The following is a 21,144-nucleotide window of genomic DNA, read 5'->3' on the forward strand; positions in this document are numbered from 1 at the left end:
AGCTGTTCCCTGGGGCTCACCTAACATACTTCCTTGCATTTCACAGTTGAGAAAATTAATAAATAAAGAACAAATTTTTAAAAAAGAACAAATTCATTCATTCCTCCAAAAATTCGTCCAATATCCGTTGTGTGGTAGGCTTTGTGCTAAAATAGGGAATAAGAAAAAAGTGAGTAAATGTCTTTGCTGTTCAGGAGCTCACTGCCTGGTAAACAAGTGAGTTAACCATGACCTGGTGAGGGCTCTAACCTTGCAAGGGACTGATAGTTCATAGTGAGGTAGAACAGAGTGATGTGGCCCTGAGCCCAAGGCTCCTACAGAGTCTAAATCAAGAGTTCTATCCCTGGTGGAAAGGATTTTTTTGTCTAAGTTTTTTTTTTTAACACAAAACATCTAACTTGGTCAGTCTTGGAGTAAAACATATGTTTTTCACCTTATCTTGTGTTTTTCAAGCTGGGAGTGTTTCAGCTACTACCTTACTAGACAGATAAATGTATATTTTAGTGCTTTGATTTGGGTCCAGGAAAAGATTCAGAATCTTGTAAAATTTATCCAAAGGCCACCAGTATTGCAACCATTTAAGTATTGCAATGTATTAGTGCTGACTATGTGCTGGGAAATAATAGACTCTACCCTCTTATTTCTTAGCTAGTTGGGATGTCTTATTAGCTGTATACTAATAAGCATAATGAAATTCAGAACATGCTGTCATAAGAGATACACCAATAAGTGAGGATTTGGGGTAGTTTAAATGAAGGACAGAACCTTTGCATCAGTCCCAGAAGAAGGGGCACAATGTTAACAAGCAGCTGTGTACTGGGGAATGTCCTGCCATGTGTGATCCCTGATAAACTATTTCACCCATTTGAGTCTGAATTGCCACAACTATAAAGAAAGGAATGTTAATGACTAAGACCACCTACCTCATGCTGTGAGTGCTGAATGAAATATTTAATGCAAACCCAGTTCCTGATGCGTAGCAATAATGATGGCAGTGGTGGTGGTCGTGATCGTGATCATGATGGTGGTGATGAAGATGATGGGTGGTGATGGGTTATGATGATGGTGATAATGTTGATGATGGTGGTGGTGGTGGTAGTGGTGTTGGTGATGAAGACAAGGATAATGATTTGGGGTGATGGCAATGGTGGTAGTGGCAATGGTGGTGGTGGTGGTGATGGTAAACTGCACCATTTCCATAAATGTCATTGACAAACTTCACATATGCTTCTGAGTTCTATAATAACTCTTCCTTTTGGGGACTGATGCACACTAGTTAGAATGGCAGTTTGCCCACGGAATTTTCCAGTCATTTATGAGGCCCCAAATGATGGAATGGCATCTCCCAAACGGCAAACGAAGCTACAAGGCACGTCTACCCAGGGGTATTGCTGCCCAATCACCCGCAGGCAGAAAGCAACTAACAGAAGGATTTGACATCTAACACAGGAGTTTCCTCTTATCTTTCAACGGAAAGTTTATTTTCTATGTGGGAGAGTTTGATGGATATTTCTTATTTCTCTGTTTTCTGTACTAGGCAGTAAACAACACATTCCATTTCATTCTTTACAATGTTTTATCAATAACAAGATTGCCTCTATCTGCCTTTCTTGTAAGTACCTGGATTCAGGATCCTGTTGATAGCTTCTCTAATCAGGGAACTCCTTTTAGTCAGAGGAAAATAGCAGAAGGCTTGAGAGGAAGGATTTCTGGGCTTTTAATTTTGGTTTCTCCATATATTTGCAGTGTGGCCTTGAGCAAATTCCTTGAACCCTGAGTTCTCCAATACCTAGTTCATGCTTTCTGTCTCCCTTCTTCCACCCTCACCCATTTCCTCCCACTAGCCCAGTCTTCCTCATGCTTGATGACAGTGATTTTAAGTCACCCAAGAGGTTTGCAGTGAGCTCCCTCAGACTGCCTGATTCTCTCCTTAGCTGGGTAATGACGGCTGTGGGAAGAAGGCAAAGCCCAATCCTACATGCTAGATGCATCCTAGCTGTAGAGATGCTGCTCTACTGTGTAGAGAGGACCAGGACTCTCCAGGAGCTTTGGGTTCTCTCAGGAAGATACTGAAGATACCATATTGAAAGGGTTTGTGGAGTTGTGCATAGAAGAGCATTTCTTCCAAAAATAGCCCACAACTTCCTCCTGCAGCTTGGCCCTCTCCTTATTCTGATTCTGCGGCAGTCTGCAATCAAACGTGAGTGAAAGCAGGTCTACCTAACCTTGAGATAAAAGCTTTCTTAAAAAAATGAAGGTAGTATTAAAAACTGAGTGCTTTCCAGAAAATGGAAATAAGTCATGAAGTAATAATAACAGCAGTGAAAATAAGAATAAGAGTGAAGTGGTTGAACATTTACCCTTCACTAAACTGTCTCACTAAACTCTTCATGCAAATTCTCTCACTTAATCCTTTGAAGAACCCCATGCATGAGGTTTATGCTAGTATTTCCCTAATTTGCGGATGAGGAAACTCGGTCATCAAGAGGGTGAGTCATTCCCCCATGAGGTACAAGCTGTAGGTAGCAGAGTCAGGGTTTGCATTTGGTCCCCCTACCCTATGCTTCTTTCCAATGCACATGCTAACATTACATTTGTCTCCCAGATCGTGGTTAGAATACTGATCTATATAAAATGACAGGAGTGATAAAATACAGAGGAACATCGGGGTCTTAGATGGAGGAGGGCTTTCTCAGCCTCAGCACTGTTGACAAAAAAGCCAGATGCTTTTTTGTTGGGGAGGGCTCGCTTATAGCATCCCTGGCCTCTACCTGCTATATGCCAGTAGCACCCCACCTCCAGTGTGACAACCAGAAATGTCTCTAGACATGGCCGAGTGTCCCCTGGGAGGGCAAAATGCTCCAGCTGACAACCACTGTTCTAATATAGTTTGTTACTCCAGGCCTTGATTCCAGGGCAAGACTGAACTTAGCATTTTTTTAAAACAATTTTTTAATGCTTATTTATTTTTGAGAAAGAGAGAGACACAGTGCGAGCAGTGGAGGAGCAGAGAGACGGAGACACAGAATCTGAAGCAGACTCCAGGCTCCAAGCTGTCAGCACAGAGCCTGACCTGGGACTCAGACTCACAAACCATGAGATCATGACCTGAGCCGAAGTCAGACGCCCAACTGACCAAGCCACCTGGGTGCCCCTGAGCTTAGCTTTCGTAATCTACCAGACAACTGGGCCTTCCTTCATGTTTGGGGCCTTGTCCATCTGAGCTTTGTTAATTGGCAACAGTCACATTTGATTCTCAGCTCCACCAACACATAAAGTGAAAATACTACTTCATAGAAGTGACGTATATTTTAAAGCATGACCTTCTTCATAGAGGACAATGTCAAATAATATTTATAAAAGACCTAGGACATGATAATATCCAATGAATGCTAGTTAGCTTCATTTTACCCATCTCACCTAAAATGCTATCAAAAACAAAAGTGAATGTCTTCTTCTGACCCTCCCATAAAATAATCTAAACAAATGCCACTTTCAAGAATCGATGAAATCTTTTGAAACATAAGTTCCCAAATTTGACTGTTTTGTGTTTTTACATTGAGTAGACATTTGGAAACATCTGAATAAAGAATGACTTTCCTTAGTTTTTATCCATATGATTGTGCCTCTCAGATACAACTCAACAATGATTCTAGTTAACCGTGAAAGCTTAAATGGACTACCTATGGGAGAGACTCAGTCCATCATGCCTTTTATTTAAAACAAGACCGTGGTGTCATAGATTTACATAACAATGCTTCAGATTTTGATGTGGTGTAGAACGCATTTCACATCCCTGGCACAGACTTTTCATTTTGATTGAAAAAGCAGATTTTCTCCTGAAACGAATATTACACTATATCTTAACTAAGTTGAATTTAAACTAAAAAAAAAGACAAAGCAGATTTTCTGTGTGTATGTATGAATGTTTGTGTATATACACATGTGTGTGAGTGTTTATATGTGTATGTGAATATGTACGTGTGCATCTACATACACATGTGTACACACGTACATATGTGTATAATTGTATACATAAATATATATGTATATAATTCCATGCATAAGTGAGAAAAATCATGTGGCTGACATTAAGCCATCTGTATCGGAGAAAGAAGTAAAAAAGAAAGTTTAACATATTGGCCAATCTGCATAGAACACACATACACAAATGCAACCCATCTTGGAAGGCAAAAACGGTACTTTTCTGCCTCTAATGGCTTGATAATAGCCATTATCAGCAACAATGCAAATGAAAAGAAAATAAAAAGAGGCATTTTTATGCACTGCCCATTAAGAGCAGCATACATATAAACTCATGAACTTGGAAAATAAATAAACAGACTGGTTGCTAAACAAAAGCTTGATTTCATTTCCAGTCCTGTCGATGGATAGTTTGTCATTAAAAAGATAGAGCTGTTTAAGCGGTCCCAAGGGAAACACTTAAAGTGGGATAAAAAGGAATCCAGTGGAGTATGCAGACCTGAGCCAATTTTAAATAATTGCCATTCCATCGTGAATCTAAAGAGATTGTGTTGAGACTTGGCCTGTCAGCCACAAGGAGCAGGGCCTTCCTTTGGAAGGGGGCCATATGCCCGAGTTGCCACATTGTGGAGCCCCACGGAGACAACCCTTAGGCAAAGATGGAGGAGTCCCTGCCTTCATTATATAATAAAATTGTGCTTAAAGACTTGTAAGTTTTCCTTGATGTTTTGCTCATAAATCTTCAGAATACTGTCTGTTACTCAAGAGGTCGTTAGGTATAGCTGCTTGCCTTAACCTCTCCAAATCATCTTAGCTCCATAAGTTCCTCGTATATCAATCCATAAAGAGGTACTAACTTTATTTCTGGTTGCATTAACTCATTACATGACTTATATACATGAAGTATAAAGCACACAGGAGATGCTCAGTGTATGACCATTGCAGTTATTCATATTAGAAAGGCAGCTGATGTAAGAGAAACCTTATTGACTTCCGAATTAGATAGAAGTACTTTCAAATTATTGTCGTGTGTTCTTGGTTAAGGATTTAGCATCTATGAGCCTCGCTTATGAAAGTGGATGATGATACTTCGTAGGGTTTCATGACCATTGGAAGAATTAAATGAGGAAGTACTTGCAAAAGGAAAGGGGCAGGCTAAATTCTCAGGGAAAATCAGCTGTTATGGTCAACCCTGCTGTTATCATTTGCATCTCAATAAACGACAGTTATTTCTGTTACTCAAAGGCAGACATCACTGGGATGGAAAATGAATGGCGCTCTCTTCTATTATTTTTGCCTTGTAGCAAAGTCATGTACTGAGTAATTTTCTTGACTTGCAGCTGACAGGGTTTTATGGGGTAATAAAGAGGAAGGAGGATGAAGAGGAAGAGGATAGACATAAAAACCCAGAGTGTGGACCTTGGGTAAGAAGAAGAGTAAGAGAGATCCAAGATGGTTCATTCGAAACCTCACTTTCATACTGCACATGGACTGTGCTGGGGGCTAGGGGTGACACAATAAATAAACCTGGCAGCTGACTAGTTTAGGGAGCCTAAGGTCTAGTGGAGGAGACAGAGATCTCAAGACCCTTAGAATACAAGTGGCAGGTACTGGGATAGAGTAGAAACGCAGCCATGGTGGCACTTAACCCACACCTGAAGCAATAAGGAGGACTTCCTGGAGAAAAATGCATCTTGGCGGCTCCTAAATGGTTCAAAAGACTAAGGAAAAGATGGCGATTGGTCTGCCATTTATGAATTACCGTGTTTAAACTTTATGAACTTTAGTCTGTTTTCTATAAAATATGGATACAAGAATAGAAACAGTGATGATCCTATGCATTATATATTATACATATAAAATGTGCGTTAAAATTATGTGGACATGTTTCACCGATATTTCATGCTTATTCATTGGCGAATGCCAGTCTTTATTGCCAAGGAACGAGGAGCTCGGACCAGTTCCTCGCTCACTGTGGTCCTCCCTTTGTAAGCAGCATCTGTAAAATCCCATTCGTTTGCTGTACCATTTGATGACCAGAGCAAGATTTCTCCTTGGCAGATGTTTCAGAACCCCTCCCACCTCTGCTCTCTCTCACTCTCACTCTTTTCCACCCCTCCCTCTCCTACTATCCAGTCCCTCCTTAAAAGAGCTCAAGCCCTGCTGAGTGCAAGAACACATATTTAATGCTGGGTGCACACCCATTGGGGACCACTTCCCAGACCTCCGCAGCTCCCTCCATAATTGAAGTGAAGGCTTTGAAATGTTCAGTGCACTTTTTTCTGAAGTTGTAGCTGACCAGTTTCTCCTGCTGCTTCCCAAACCTTTAATTTGTCAGTAAAATTGTTCAGTTTTCTTATGACCACGCGGGGTTTTACATCCTTCTGGGGCTGCAGAAATGGAGCCCAGTGAGCGGTGCCTATTTTTACGAGAACTCCCTTGCACAACACTCTGGCTATCTCTGGAAGCTGCTTCAAAGGGAAATGGATGAGTGCTTTCCTTCAAGGGCATGTAGATACCCAGGGAATTTGAGTTTGGCTTTTTAATTCCTTGAGGACTAAGCATATATGCTGCATTTTCCTAAACAGCTGCAGCAGAGGCACAGATACCAAGAAATGCATTTTTTTTTCTCTAAATCATGGTGAAATCCCAACTTTGCCTTTTATCAGCTATATACATTGAGCAAGTTACCTGACTTCTTTCCAAGCCTCATTTTTTGCATCTATACAAATGTGACCTAAAAGGGCAGATTTGAACATGAAAATTGCCAGCACACTCCATTGGAATCACTAACATAGCTGTGGTACAATTGTCAGCACTTGCCCTTCCTTCAAGGGGAATGTAATCTAGTGAGAGTAGCTGGAAATTTGGATGGGGTTTCAGTGCCCGTGTCCCCTCTTCCATTCTGGGTTCGTGGACCTAGGGAGGTATATACACAATAGCAATAATTATGGAGAAACATAGCATCAATTATATTCTTAGCTCAGATATCATTACTCTGTGGTTCCCAGTTTAGAACCTCTTAGGAAATCGTATTGGAGTGAGGGCTGTCTTTCTTTTTCCTCTTTGAATCTATAACAGTTGGGCTCCTGGAGTGGGTGTTGTATCCTCTTCCCAGATCAACTGCATGGTTGAGGTGGGCTGGTCTCGTGCCTCATTCTGGACAGTGCGCTAATAGATGCTCATTACTTTTCAGAGCAGTGTGACCCCGTCCAGCAGTGAATCATGGCCAACTGAATGTCAAACAACTCCATCCTGTCTCTTGAAAAGGAGCTAAGCATGCGGTGGGTGCAGAGGGCAAGGGCATAGAGGGTAAGAGCATTGGTCTGTCTGTTTCTCCCATCACTTGTGTGAAATGCTAAAATATGAGGTGAAGGGCACATGTGTAACACCCCCTCCTCAACCAAGCAAGGAAGACTGAAATGGATAAGCATAAGTGCAACTTGAAATGTTCCGTAGTGAAGGGATAGAAAAGGGCTGCGTTTCTATCAGCTCAATCGCAGACACTGTAAACAACATGAAGAATGAGGCAAAGAAATAGGAAACCTCAGGAATCAACCACCTCTTTGGGAGATGGCTTCATGCACTGCAGTTTCACATCCCTGCTCATGTGTAGGAATCCCTTTTCAGACAGCAGTCCTCAAAGACATATTCCATGTTCACTTCTCAACAATTAAAATTTGGTCAGGCTTGCCTGAGCACCTATTATATACAGAACTATGGAAGTAGAGTGGGAAAGGTGAAACTGCCGCTGATGTAACCCTGAGCTACAGAGGACAGAGAAAGAGTTTTGTAGCCAGACACCTGGGAGATGGTTTTTCTCCTCTCTGGTACTTGCAAGCTGAGTGTTCCTAGACAAGTTACTTCCCCTCTCTGAGCATCAGTTTCTGCACCTGCAAATTGGGGTTGTCAAAACCTACTTCTCAGGGCCATTGATATAATTTCATATAATCATCTGGCACACAGAAGTCACTAAGCAAATGTTAGTTTACTCTTCCTACTCTACCCACAGGATAAGCCTGATACTGGACACCATCCTTAGAGAAATATGAAATAGGAAATGTGAGGATAATAAATCCCAACATCTGCCTGCTGGACCTTTTATCTGTACTTGGAGACAGGGTGTTTATTGAGACAAGGTAGATTTGCAATGATACATTATTAATAGCTTGTGATACGTTCTGGGTGATGGATATCTTCCCCCCAGACATACAGCAACAGCTGCATTCTCTCTTGGGAAAAACAATAGCATCAAGCCAGAGCAGATAGCTCCCAGGGAGAAAAAGAACAAAAAAACTCCAGACTCAAATTATAGTACTTTTTGTTTTACTTCGGATTAGTAGAAGGGTTTTCCTCACCTCCCACCTCCCCAATATCATGAATCTTTTGCTTGGAATTCACAACACTTCTGTTTAGAAGTTCTTCTTGGTATAGACACGACGTTGACAGGATTTACAAAAGATCTCCCTCTTTTTGGTTGTTCCATGATAAAGCTTAAAGACCCACAGTACATCACTCTACTGTCTTCTCTGTTCTCTGTGTAATGTGGTAAGATATTTGTCCTGAGTAGAGAATGACTATCTCCGCAGCCTTTCAGGTAGAAGTGATGCCGGAAGATAAAGATGTGGAGGTATGCTGTAGAATCAGAACATTTTAAAGTTGGCTAAGAGATTGCAGAGATCCTTGATTCCCTCGGCCCCTATTTTATAGATGGGACAAAGATCAGGTGTCATGGTCAAAGTCACACAGAAAATCAGTCGAAGAAGGGAGAAGAGCATTTCTGACATCACGCAGTCATATTTATTTGGGCATGACTATCAATTAATCTTTTTTATGAATATGCAAATTTTGTATGATCTTGAGGGTGTGAGCAAGGACACATTGCTTTTCCACTCAATTGCTCTCTGATCTGTGCAGCATCCAGGGCAGACAGGATGCCTTTCACTTGTTCACGTTGGGACAGACTAATGTAACACTATACTTGGAGCCCTGCTGGCTATGCTCTTGCCGACATCTTGGGGAATATACTTAACCTCTTTAAGCTTTGGTTTCTTCACAGGTAAAGCACTTAATCATAATAGTTTTCCCCAACCTAAGAGTTAATTTCACTTCTGAGACTCATTCAACCACTATTTATAGAGCACCTACTAAATGTCTGATAATATCAATGTGCTGTCACATATATAAAGTGGGATAAAACATTGTCCTGCAGCTTTAGGGCTTTGAATTCTAATGCTGGCTCTGCTCTGAGCAGATTGCAGGATCCTGGTTATGTGTTTTCTAATGAACTGAGATTCTGTCAGTATAGCAAAGAAGAGCTCATCACCTGTTGAGATGACCCTAGTAAGGGTGGTATGCCCAGTGCACCTTGAAAAATTAAACATCTCTGGGAGGCCTTGGCTTGGCTTTGTAGCAGATATTAATAGAAATGGGATTATTGGAGAGGGCTTCCCAGTCATATCTGTGCAACTATTAGGATTAAGGTATGCAGGTTACTCCCTCCATTAATTTCCCTTTCTCTTTCTTCTGGTCTTCCCTCCCTTCTACTCAAACATTTACTAATGCCTACTCTGTGGGATGCCTCCATCTAGGCACTGTAAGAGCTACCAAGATGAATTGGCCTCTCTGCTCATGAAGCTCATGATCTACGTGGAAAAAGATAGGAATTTCCTAGGGAGAATTAGAGAGGTTGGGGTGGGGAGGCATGGGGAATATTAACGTAATCTGAAATGTTGGCATCTTCAAAAACACGATAGGAGGGGCATCACCCTTTTTAAGACAACAATCTAAGAGAGTAGCTTATAACTGATTTGGTTGAAGTTAGATTGTGATGTTGAGGACATTTCTTATTTATGGAGGTATTTAGCTGGATGAGTAAAATATGCTTGTCCAGAAACCCATGTTTTAGAATAAACTCTCTTCCAAATGGTCCGGTGTTAGATAAGCAGTTCCTGCACGTGTTGTGTGCCTGTGCACGTGTGTATAGATATGTCGATGCATGAGGCATGGATTCATGGGGAATTACCCTTCTGTCTGGAGCCGGTTCCTAAAAACTACCCCTTTCACCTATCAGTCAGAACATGGTGCTCTCTTGTGAGGTAACATTATCAAATGTTTGCTCATGACAAGGAGAATGTCCTCTGGGAAGAATGTGTATTGAATAGTGAAGACCATGAAGTTCACAAAGAGTTTGGTTAAAACATCCTTTGGTGTTTTGGACGATGGTCATTCTGAAGAGAACATGGTCTAACATCTCTATATGGGGAATTTGCGTCACTGGGAGGGGTCATTTAGGGCCTGGTGTCTTGCCACAGGGTCATGCGTAGGGGTCTTTTCCATCTCTCTAGGAGGTGTCCTCATCCTCTGCTTCCTTCTTGCAAATCCAGAGCGCCAGCCCTCAGACTCTCCCACCTTCCCCACTTCCCAGTTGTCCGTGGCCAAATCCACCACCACCTCCTTATTCTACTTCTTCCCCTGGTTAAGCTCATGGACTCTTTTTTTTTTCTATATTTGTTTTTAAAGTTGCAAATCTGAAGGAAGAAGGAACTTTACTACTAATTGATTTTAACTCCTTTTCAAATATGACTTTAAAGAAAGACTCATTGCTAAGTTATTTTTATGGAATACTTATAATATTAAATATTGTTAATATTTATTTAATATCCCTAATAACTCTATAAGTTAGCATTATTTTATTCCCAAATGACTGCTTAAGAAACTGAGGTACCAAAAGATGAAATGACTTGCCTAATAGTACACAAGTAGCAAGAAGTCAAGCTTTTATAGACTTTTTGCTTATGTGCATGGGGAAATGGAGATGAATTAGCAAAACGGCAAAAGTTGGGACTTAATGAAAGTTATGGAACTCTTAAAAGATCCTCATTGAACTTTTTTGTTTTTGGTTGGTCCCTTTGGAATAAAGCTCTTCCATTCTTCTCTTCTTCATTATCTTTATGTCCCTATCCTTTACGCAAAGAAGGTCAAATTATGTCATTCTTTGGCAAAAGCTATGCTGCTAAAATTGTTTAAGAATGCATGATATAGTTAACTTCTCAAAATAGTGCAAAGTTTTGAAAATGAATCATGCTTCAAACAGTCAACAGCAGGCCAATTTGCCTGGCATTAAGTGGTTTCCTAGATGCAAAATCTACCAAATGATTTCACTTTGTTCCATCACTTATCCCTGACAGCATTTAAGAATCACAAAGGAACTGAACATTTCTTAAGGAACTCATAATGGTAGTAATCATGGTTGTCATTTTTCAACCCCCTTTATGCACCTTTATGTACTCTCTTCAGGTCTTTGTACACACTATGTTATTTGACCATGATGGCAACTCTGTGAAGTTGGGATTACTATCTCAGGCTTTCCCAATGAGGATACTAAGGCTCAGGAAGATTGTGTAATGTTTCCAAAGTAACAAAGCTGGTAATTAGCAGAGCTGAAATAAGAACAGAAGTGTCCCTGCTTTTAAAAACTACACTGATAGAAGCAGCTGAGCCAGTCTTACATTTAGTGACTATATCTTCCTGATGGAACAGGCAGATGTCATAGGATTAAGAAGACAGAGTACCTTTGATGACTTCCTAACTATAATTCAGACAAGATCTCATCATCTATCAAGGTCTTAAGGGGAGATTTTGCTTCCAAAGCCCTAGCAAGTATTGTACAACCTCAGACAACTGGGACTGTTTTCCATCATCATAAGCAAAATATTGACACAAGTTAGTACACATATGGCTCAGTCAACACTGGGTACTAACTGGACTGCACACTTTGGGATAGTTTCAAAGACCATTAGGCACACACTCACATCAGACATATAGCAATAGTATAACTGTCAGAAAATTGCCTCATTTAACACAAACAGCAAGTTACCAAGTATTTCTGGCAACAGTCGCATAGTTCTCTCTGACGTAGTCAGGATACTTTTATTTTTTGCATCCCTTTCTTCTTCTGTAAAAATAGGTATGCAGTTTAAGGAGGTCCTTGGAACATGTAGGTTTTTGGATTTTTTGTTTTATACCTTTTATCTAAAATAAGGGTTGCACTTGGGTGGCTTAGTCAGTTGAGCATCTGACTCCTGATTTAGGCTCAGGTCATGATCTCACTGTTGGTATGATCAAGCCCTGCATGGGGCTCTCTCTGTGCTGACAGCACGGAGCCTGCTTGGGATTCTCTGTCTTTCATGCTCTCTCCCCAAAAAATAAAGAAAAATATATATATATAATTTAATATAATTAAGATAAAAATATATATATTAAATAAGATTTATTCCCCTCCAAATTTTAAAATATAAAACCAGTTGTAAAATTGTGTGTGGGTAAGTGTAGTTAAATTGAGGATATGAAGAAGAAATGTTAGAGGATTCTCAAAACCTGAAATATTTATAATAGTCATGTGCTGAGAGCTGAATACATTGTGTAAAGCATTTTGTATGCATTATTTCTAATAAAAATGTGATAGGATTATATCCCCACTTCATAGTTGAGCAGACTGAGGCTTAGTGAGGCTGAGTAACTTGCTCAGATCCCCCTCTCTCAGAAGTCCACATTGGTCTGATGCTGAATGATTCCCTTTCCGCCTGGTGCACTGCAGTCCGCCCTGCAGAGCATACATGTAGCTCACATGGTATGTCACTGTCTTTTGGTGATGTGATCCAATATCAAGCACATGTTCTTCCAGCCTGAAGAAGCTGCTCTGAGTAGATAACCCTTACATTCCAGTGAGGGGCATGAAGGAACTGCTCCTACTCTCAGAACCAGAGAAAGGGGCATGCTGGCATGCACTGGGTCCTTTTATACATTAAATAAATCTCAGAGCAGCTTAATACCACAAAAAGTCTCCCCATTTTACAGATGAGCAAAGTGAGGATTTTAGAGGTGGTAATGCTTGCATATGGTTCTAGGCTACATCTAATATTCTGAAGCTGCTCTGTCTGATTCCAAAGCCAGTATTCTCCCAACACCATTCCTCACTGTTTCCTCTAAGCACTTAGTATCTTTTTGTTGTCTCAAACCAGTACAGAGTGGCTCTCCTCTGGCTAGGTAACTGTAAACTCCGAAGAGATTATTTTTGCCCTCTGGGAGGAGTCCTGTCTTGGATCTCAGATGCAGAGTTTGGTTGCAAAGCTGGATCCATGTGTGACGAAGGCAATAACACTGCTGGGAGTGGTGGGGAGCTCACTGGTCAGACGCCAGCTGGCTCAGGAGACCGTCTCTCTTCCCTTTCCTGGAGCAAGCAACAATCCGTCTGGCCATGCTTGTCTGCTGTGGTGCCCAATTCCACAGCCATTTCAAGTTTTTCCTCTCCCCAAAATGAGCATTTACACTCCCATGGATCACCCCTTTGATATTTCTAACCACGTAGCTCCAGCTCAGAAAACAAATCAGGAGTGACATTCTGTTACAGTATTTTCAGCTATAGCTCATAATTTGGTGTAAGGCTTGTCATTGTCTAAGAAACATATCCCTGTGCAGAGAACCCATTGGACACCAGAATGAAATTGACTAAATAAAAGCAGTTTCACTGAACGATTTGCAAATATCACTGCTTCTTGCCAAGCCTTTTTGGCAAAACCATCTACAGTGACTTGAGAGCTTTTCCAGCCAGAAAGAGATTTGGGTTACCTTATGCTTTCCTCTCTCATTTTTCTGATATAAATACTTTCATTAAAGCCACATAAGTCACAGACAATAGAAATGTCATTCAGGGAAACATTTGCATTTATTTTTCAGGAAACATTATTCAGTTTTTCCTTTTTACAGGGAGGGGAGGGACCTTATTTTAGAGCCCAAAGTAATATTTGCTAGAGACAGTTCTGAATTATATGTTGAAGGAGTGTTGGGGGTGGGGGGTAAGGGGCAGGAAGCTGTTACTGGAGCTGTATTTCTTAGGGGAAAATGTATCAGGTTCTCTGTCTCTCATGAGCTTAAAATTGAGGAAAGGATGACTTTGGGATAGGAAAGAAGTATGGTCTGAGGGATAATTGTGAAAACCCTGGTGTAGACATCAATGGCTAACATGGATTCTAGTCCAAATCTAACCAGCAACTGGTAGCATGTTCTTATAAATTAAGTAAGTGTGTATATATACATATTTATATTATTTATATAATATATATATCGCATGCTTATATATATTATATATATAATATATATTATATATATGGCAAAAATAAGGGGTTTTTTTTGCAAAATTAAGTTTAAAGATTGATTTAAGTTTAAAGATTCCTTTTAAAAAGAAAAGGAAAAATAGGCAAAATCACAAACCACTTTGATGCTTAGATATGTGATGTAGCTTCTTTAAGCCTTAGAGTTTTCGTCTATAAAATTAGGTAAAAAAAAAAAAAAAAAGCAGCAACTCAAATTGATACTTATGCAATCATGTGCCAGACTCCACATGAAACTTAAGACAACATGTCATTAGCCCAATTTTCCACTTGGCAAAATCAATGCTATTCCAGTTAATCATTTTTTGAGACATATTTTAGGGGCACTTTCTAAAGGAAGATGTCATTATGAGTAGAACAAGCCCTTCCCCTTTCTTCATGGAGCTTATAGTCTAGTGACCAAGGTCACACAACCAAAATGTGAGTATCTGGACTAGGAAGCCAGGATCCCTGGACTGAAGCCTGGGTTCTTTCCAGTGTCCAGCTGCTCCCAGGATAACCTCCAGTGGATGGCTGATCTTCAAACATAATTATTAATGGCTAGTGTACTAGTTTGAATGTTAAATTAAATTATATGCTTGCACTATCAGTGATGCCCAGGGTTCCTCTTAAGACTTCTAGCTGGACAATTTTTTTTTCCCTGAAGATACACAGGTGAAACTAGGGCAGAGCAGCAGCCAAAAGTGTCAGTCCAACAGAGCCTCCAGAAGTTTCTGGAATAAGCAATTTGCTGAGACATGGAAGCTTTGAGCTTTTAAAGGGCTCTTAAGAGAAGATCTAAGCCAGGACAGTTTACAGAGAAGCAAGGCCCAGAAATGGAGACTGACTTAGAGAAGGTTCAACTCAACGTGAACAAAAACAGATCGAGGACAATAACCAAGTTTTCTGGACTCTGGTACATTTTTCTCTCAGTCTCCGTACTGTCTCTGAGTATGGCCCTCAAAGCGATGTGATTGCATAATAAAGAAAGGAAGGAGAAGCCAGAGTAAGAGAGGGACTCTCCCCAGATGGAGCTGCTGGTGCCTTAAAGGTATCTGCAGGGACAGTAGAAACCAAACCTGCAGAGGAATAGGACACAGGACAGTTTGGCCTGTTTTTCTTCATTCTTCCAGGTGACTTTTAAATTCGTATTCTTTTTTCCCTTTTCAAAAGCACAGTAGGACATTTTGATAGTATGATATGTACAAAATGTAAGTATATAAATATATAATACATAGCAAAGCCCTAATTCCACCACTAACAGATAAGCCTGATTAACTCCCAGGGATATATCCTTCGGACATTATCTATACATATAACTATGTTACAATAATAAGATCATACTGTTCATGTTAGCTGGTGGTTTGTCTTGGGGGGTTTTTTTGTTTTGTTTTGTTTTTTGTTTTTTAACCCACGTAACCATATCTCTAACCTTGTTTTGGTAAAAGTCTTTGAGTCTTGAGAGGTCAGAAAAGCCTTTCTTCCCACCTCCATCCCTGGAATATCCCTCCCCAGTCTCCTATGATGCCAGGAACTTCATTAGAGAGCCGCTGTGTTAGTGTTGATTCACGGATTACCATGTAGATACCTGCAGGACAGGCATGGCACGAGGCGCATATCAGTAATTGAAATCATAGCCCGAGCCAGCCAATTGCGTCCTTCTCAGCCTGCTTCCAGAGTGGAGATTTCTGTCAGAGAAGAGAAAGGATTGGGGATGGTGAGTTGCAGGATCTGTGTCACAGGGAGGGAGGTGAGGAGCACAGAGCTCCAGACACCACTCCCCAGAAGGACAAGCGGGGAAAGGCGAATGACTTGTAGGAAAGACTTGAGTTCAGAGATCTGAGAGGAGAGAAAACAGAAGACTGACCCTGCCAAAAATGCTACCTTCTAGAGTGTCCTTATCCTCAGTATTAAAGTATAGTGATAATATTGCCTCCCTCCCCTCCTCCCTCCCTTTCTTCCTTCCCTCCTTCCTCCCTTCTTCCCTCCCTCCCTTCCATCCTCTTTTTCTCCCTTCCTCCCATCCTCCTTTCCTTCCTTCCTCTCTCCCTTCCCTCCTTCCTTCCTTTCTCCCCTCTTTCCATCCTCCCCTCCTTCCTTTCTCCCTTCCTGCCTCTCTTCATTCCTCCCTCCCTTTCTTCCTTTTGCTTCCTTCCCTCCTCCCTCCCCCTTCCCTCCCTCCTCCCTCCCCCCTTCCTTCCCTCCACCCTCTTTTCCTTTTCTCCCCTTCCTCCTTCCTTCCTCCCTCCCTCCCTTCCATAAAAATCACTCTTTTTCCAGTATTTATCCAAAGCCTGCCATGTGCCAGGCACTTCCCTGTGTGCTGGGTTGTGATGATGAGCACCACAGACATGGTCTTGCCCCCATGAAGTTGACAAACCAGTGGCAGAGTCAGGCTGTTAACACAGGGATAATTACATAATTAAATCTTGTTGCAAGTGCTAAGTGTAAAGGAGGAAAATGACAGTGTTCTATAAGAGAGAATAACAGAGCAGGATGAAAATCGGTCTGCAGGGTCAGGGATGGCCCACTGACACTGTGGTATTTAAAGGAAATCCGAAGAATGAATAGGAATCTGGCAGTCAAGAGACGAGGAAAAGGCTCTCCAGGGGGGCAGGGGTGGCGGACAGCAGGAACAAAGGCCTGGAGGTTCGAAAGAGTAGAGTACTTTGGAAGATCAGAAAGTCTGGTCACTGTGGCTGCAGTTCCTCCCACAATTAGAGGGGTCTGCAGAGGTGAAGGCCCTTTACCATCTGCTAGGGATTTTAGATGTTCAAAGAATTTTATGCAGAAAAGTGACTTTTTCATATTTATTTTTCAAATTATTCTGGCTACTCTGGAGAATGTTATTCAATATATTTTTAAACTTGTTTTCTTTATTACCATTCTGTAAGCAAGATAAGAAAATAAACAACCATTAAAAAAAAAAAAAAAGCCGAGACTATGAGTGTTGTCTCTCTGAGGTGAGAGGAGTCTGTGCTCATTGGAAATTTTCCTGAAGTTCTGAAAAGCTAGATCCATTCTTAGTTAGCCCAAAGCTGTGTTTCTGTCTAATAATGGCTCATGGTTTTTTGAGTACTTATTATGTTATGCATTTCATTAAGAAATTTGTATTAATATCTCTTTTTGCTAATAAAAAATCCTTATAGCAACTTTATGCAGGAAATGTTATTATTCCTACTCGAGACTCACTCGAACCCCCCAAATAAGCTAGAATTGGATCTTTTTGCCTGGAATCTCTACTGGTGCTGACTTTGTCATCTAGGCCACTGCCCCAAGGGGGTCTGTTGGCTATATAAGTCTCCTTCATTCCCTAAAATGGCTTACATCTGGACCAAAATTTGTATTTGGGGATACAGATCAAATTGTGGACATTTAAATACAGCTTTTCTCTTGTATTTAGAAAAAGTACTTCACTGTTGTAGGAGAAATTTTTGAGTGTCTAGAAAACATTATCAGGATGAGGGGGAAAAAAAGGAACTCTTATCAGCTGCTTCTGACTACTGCTACCTGGGCTCTGGTGACAAGTGATGTCTTAAAAAGGGATAATGTCTGTTGGTGATTCTTACTGACAGCATCAAGATTGGCTGAGCTGAGATCTCAACCCTTGAGCTGAAGGGCCCCTCGCAGAGTGTCTGGTCCAGCCCTTTGCCTTCAGACTGGGGCAAACCTAATCAATCAACCCATCCATCAGTGTATGGGTCCCCTCTTAAGACTTGCAGGATTCCATTGTGAGGTGACATTTAAGTTCAAGAAACAATGTGAGAATGCTCTACCGTTTATTCAGTTGCAAAGCAAAAACATTCTTCTGAGTCCCCCAAGCACAAGAAACATGAATTTACCATTTTAAACTTCAGAATAATTAGGGGAAAAAATATGGACTGCAAACAGTGAATTAAAAAGCAACATAAGAACTTACAGAAAGACAATTTTTAAGAAATAACTTTTTTTTTATGGCTCCCACAAGATCTTTTTCTATTCATTGTGTGTGTTCATGCTGATTTAAAGATGCGCTAACTGGATTTCAAGCTGACAGATGGCCATTTCTTTTCACTTCCATAAACTTTTCCCTTTTTTGTACACATCCGGGCTGGTGGACACATTAACCATATCAGTCCTTCAGGTGCTAACTTTTATGGATAATATTTCAATTATAGTGTAATAGCTACTCACTAAAGAAAATAGGGAAACTGTAGATAAGCAGAATGAAACATCTCAAAGCCCTATGTGCCAAATACAACAGATTTTGCCACTATGGGAAATTGCAATTTCTTCTTTTAAGAAACAAAAATTCAACTGGGTAAATTTGAAGATCCAATTGGCTTTATTTAATGCTTCATGAATCAGGCAGCATCCCATGTAGCCAGTAGAAAGGAACAATGCTTCAAGGAAACTTGGAAGACTTTTATAGGCAAAAACGGGGTGGGACAAGGAAGTTATTAGTAAAAGAAAAGAAAGCATTATTTTGGGGATGGTCACCTTCCTTTGAGGGAACTCAGGGGGTCAATCATGCCAGTTATCTCAAGAGTGCTAATAGGAAAATTCCAGATTGACAGGGAAAATTCACATTGCTACAATTAAGTCTTGGTTTGCTGCTTGGAGGCAAGTGACTCCATTTTGGCCCTGTTGCTTCTTCTTTCCATTTCTTTTAACATTTCCTTATTTTTCTTTGTAATCTTTGTTTTGTTGTTCACTTGTTCATAAACTGAAATTTAGGACAGTTAAAAATAAAAGCAGCAACTGTTCTAAAATACAAATAAAGCTATGGTAAGTATTGATACATTTATCCTCTATGGCTGTGCATTGTTTAATGTAAGCATTAAAATGCTTTATAGATAAACTTAATATTTGGCCACTTAACTTTTTTTTTTTTTTTTTTTTTTACAGAGACACTATTCTATCTCATTACATTGCTTTTTTAAATGTCATTTTAATTACCTCCTGTCTTTTCATCAGGCAGATGAAACTAAGGACTATTTAACCACCCTTATTGCTGAGAGTTAAGGCAGTTTCTAAGTTTGCATCTTTATAAATAATTCTGTAATGGTGATCTTGTAATGGCAAATATGCTACACATACATTACTTTCCAAGAGAAGTTTAGCTGAAATGAGATTACCATGACAAAAAGAATAAGCATATTTATATTATGGAAAAAGTTTTTCAGATTAATTTGCAAGTAGATGTTACAACTTTGTGAGTGACTCGTTAGACTTCCTAATAAGCACATGATGTTATAATTTTTTTAACGTTTATTTATTTTTGAGACAGAGAGAGACAGAGCATGAACAGGGGAGGGTCAGAGAGAGAGAGACACAGAATCCGAAACAGGCTCCAGGCTCTGAGCTGTCAGCACAGAGCCCGACGCAGGGCTCGAACTCACGGACCACGAGATCATGACCTGAGCCGAAGTCGGCCGCCCAACCGACTGAGCCACCCAGGTGCCCCGATATTATCATTTTTAAAATAGTTTTTAGAAGGTTTAAAATGATTCACATTTCATTAACTATTTTTGATTGTTAGTTGTTAAACTTTGCTTTTCTTGTGCCTCTTTACTCTCATAAATTATCTGTGTTCCTTGCCCATTTGTGTATTAGGGTCCTATTGTTTACTATATCAGCTTGCTTTAAGATCTTTTTGTGCTAAAAATAATCAGTCTTCTATCTCTATAGAAAAGGTTTACTAGCCTGTTCCTTGCTTTTTAAAAAATTATTAGTAAACCTTTTTCACAATAGTTTTAGATTTACAGAAAAATTACAAAAATTGTACAGAGTTCTTGTATTCAGAAGTCCCCCCTTATGTGTGGGGGATACATTCAAAGACCCCCAGTGGGTGCCTGAAACTGCAGATGGTACCGAACCATGGATAGACTACATTTTTTCCTACACATTACATACCTTTTATAAAGTTTAATTCATAAATTCATCAGAGTAAGAGATTAACAACAATAACTAGGGGCACCTGGGTGGCTCAGTGAAGCATCCAACTTCAGCTCAGTTCATGATCTCCCTGTTTGTGAGTTTGAGCCGTGTCCTGGGCTCCGAGCTGACAGCTCGGAGCCTGGAGCCTACTTCAGATTCTGTGTCTCCTTCTTTCTCTGCCCCTCCCCAACTTGTGCTCTCTCTGTGTCTCTCAAAAAATAAGTAAACGTAAAAAAAAAAAAAAAACCACAATAACTAATAATAAACTAAAGTTATAACAATATGCTGTAATAAAATTTATGTGAATGTGGTTTTTCTCTCAAAATATCTTACTGGACTATACTCTCCCTTCTTCTTGTAATGATATGAAACGACAAAATGCCTGTGTGATTGTGAGGTGAGCTAAATGTGTAGGCGCTGTGACATAGCGTTAGGCTCCTATTGACCTTCTGACAGTACATCACAAGGGGAGGATCATCTGCTTCTGGACTGTGGTTGACAAAGAGTAAACTGAAACAGTGGAAAGTGAAGTGCAGGCGATGGGGAACTGTGGTATCCTTAAATAGGTTTTTAGCCCAATTCTAGTGTGTGGGTGTGGGCTTTGGGGGATTTCCAAGCAATTCTCTGACCTGCTGAGTATCCTCTAGTTCAGTTCAATTCTGATGCTGTCTACCCAGAGATAGCATCAGATGCTGCAAGTTAAGGGCTGAATCCTATAGGAGTGCCCCCCTTCCCCTTAAGATGCCAATCATAAGACCAGGTTATCACCTGTGCTTCTGAATCTCCAGTTATAAATCAGAGGTTCTGACAGCCTTCCCCTTGGGTTGGAATTGCTAGAGCAGCTCATAGAGCTCAGAGAAATATTTTACTTAGTGGATCATTGGTTTGTGATAAAAAGATACAGTTCAAGGAAAGCCAGATGGAAGCGATACATAGAGCAAGGTATGGGGAAGAGGCATAGACCTACCATGCTGTGTCTCTGAGTGGCTACTCTCCCCAGATCTCTTTGTGTCCATTAACGCAGAAGCTTTTTGAACCCTGTCCTTTGGGTTTTTGTGGAGGCTTCATTACATAGGCACAGTTAACTAAA

General features: G+C 40.5%; 1 long non-coding RNA gene across 1 annotated transcript in view; it reads left to right on the plus strand.

Moving 5' to 3' along the window:
* Positions 1-21,144, plus strand: part of LOC109494909 — a 274,874-nt gene that overhangs the window by 152,252 nt on the left and 101,478 nt on the right. Inside the window, exon 3 of the long non-coding RNA XR_002738560.2 lies at positions 7,181-7,296. This is a non-coding gene — a long non-coding RNA (uncharacterized LOC109494909). The remainder of the gene's footprint in view (positions 1-7,180; positions 7,297-21,144) is intronic.

This window comes from Felis catus, chromosome E2 (genome assembly GCF_018350175.1).
Source record: "Felis catus isolate Fca126 chromosome E2, F.catus_Fca126_mat1.0, whole genome shotgun sequence".
In the NCBI taxonomy this organism is placed as follows: Eukaryota; Metazoa; Chordata; class Mammalia; order Carnivora; family Felidae; genus Felis; species Felis catus.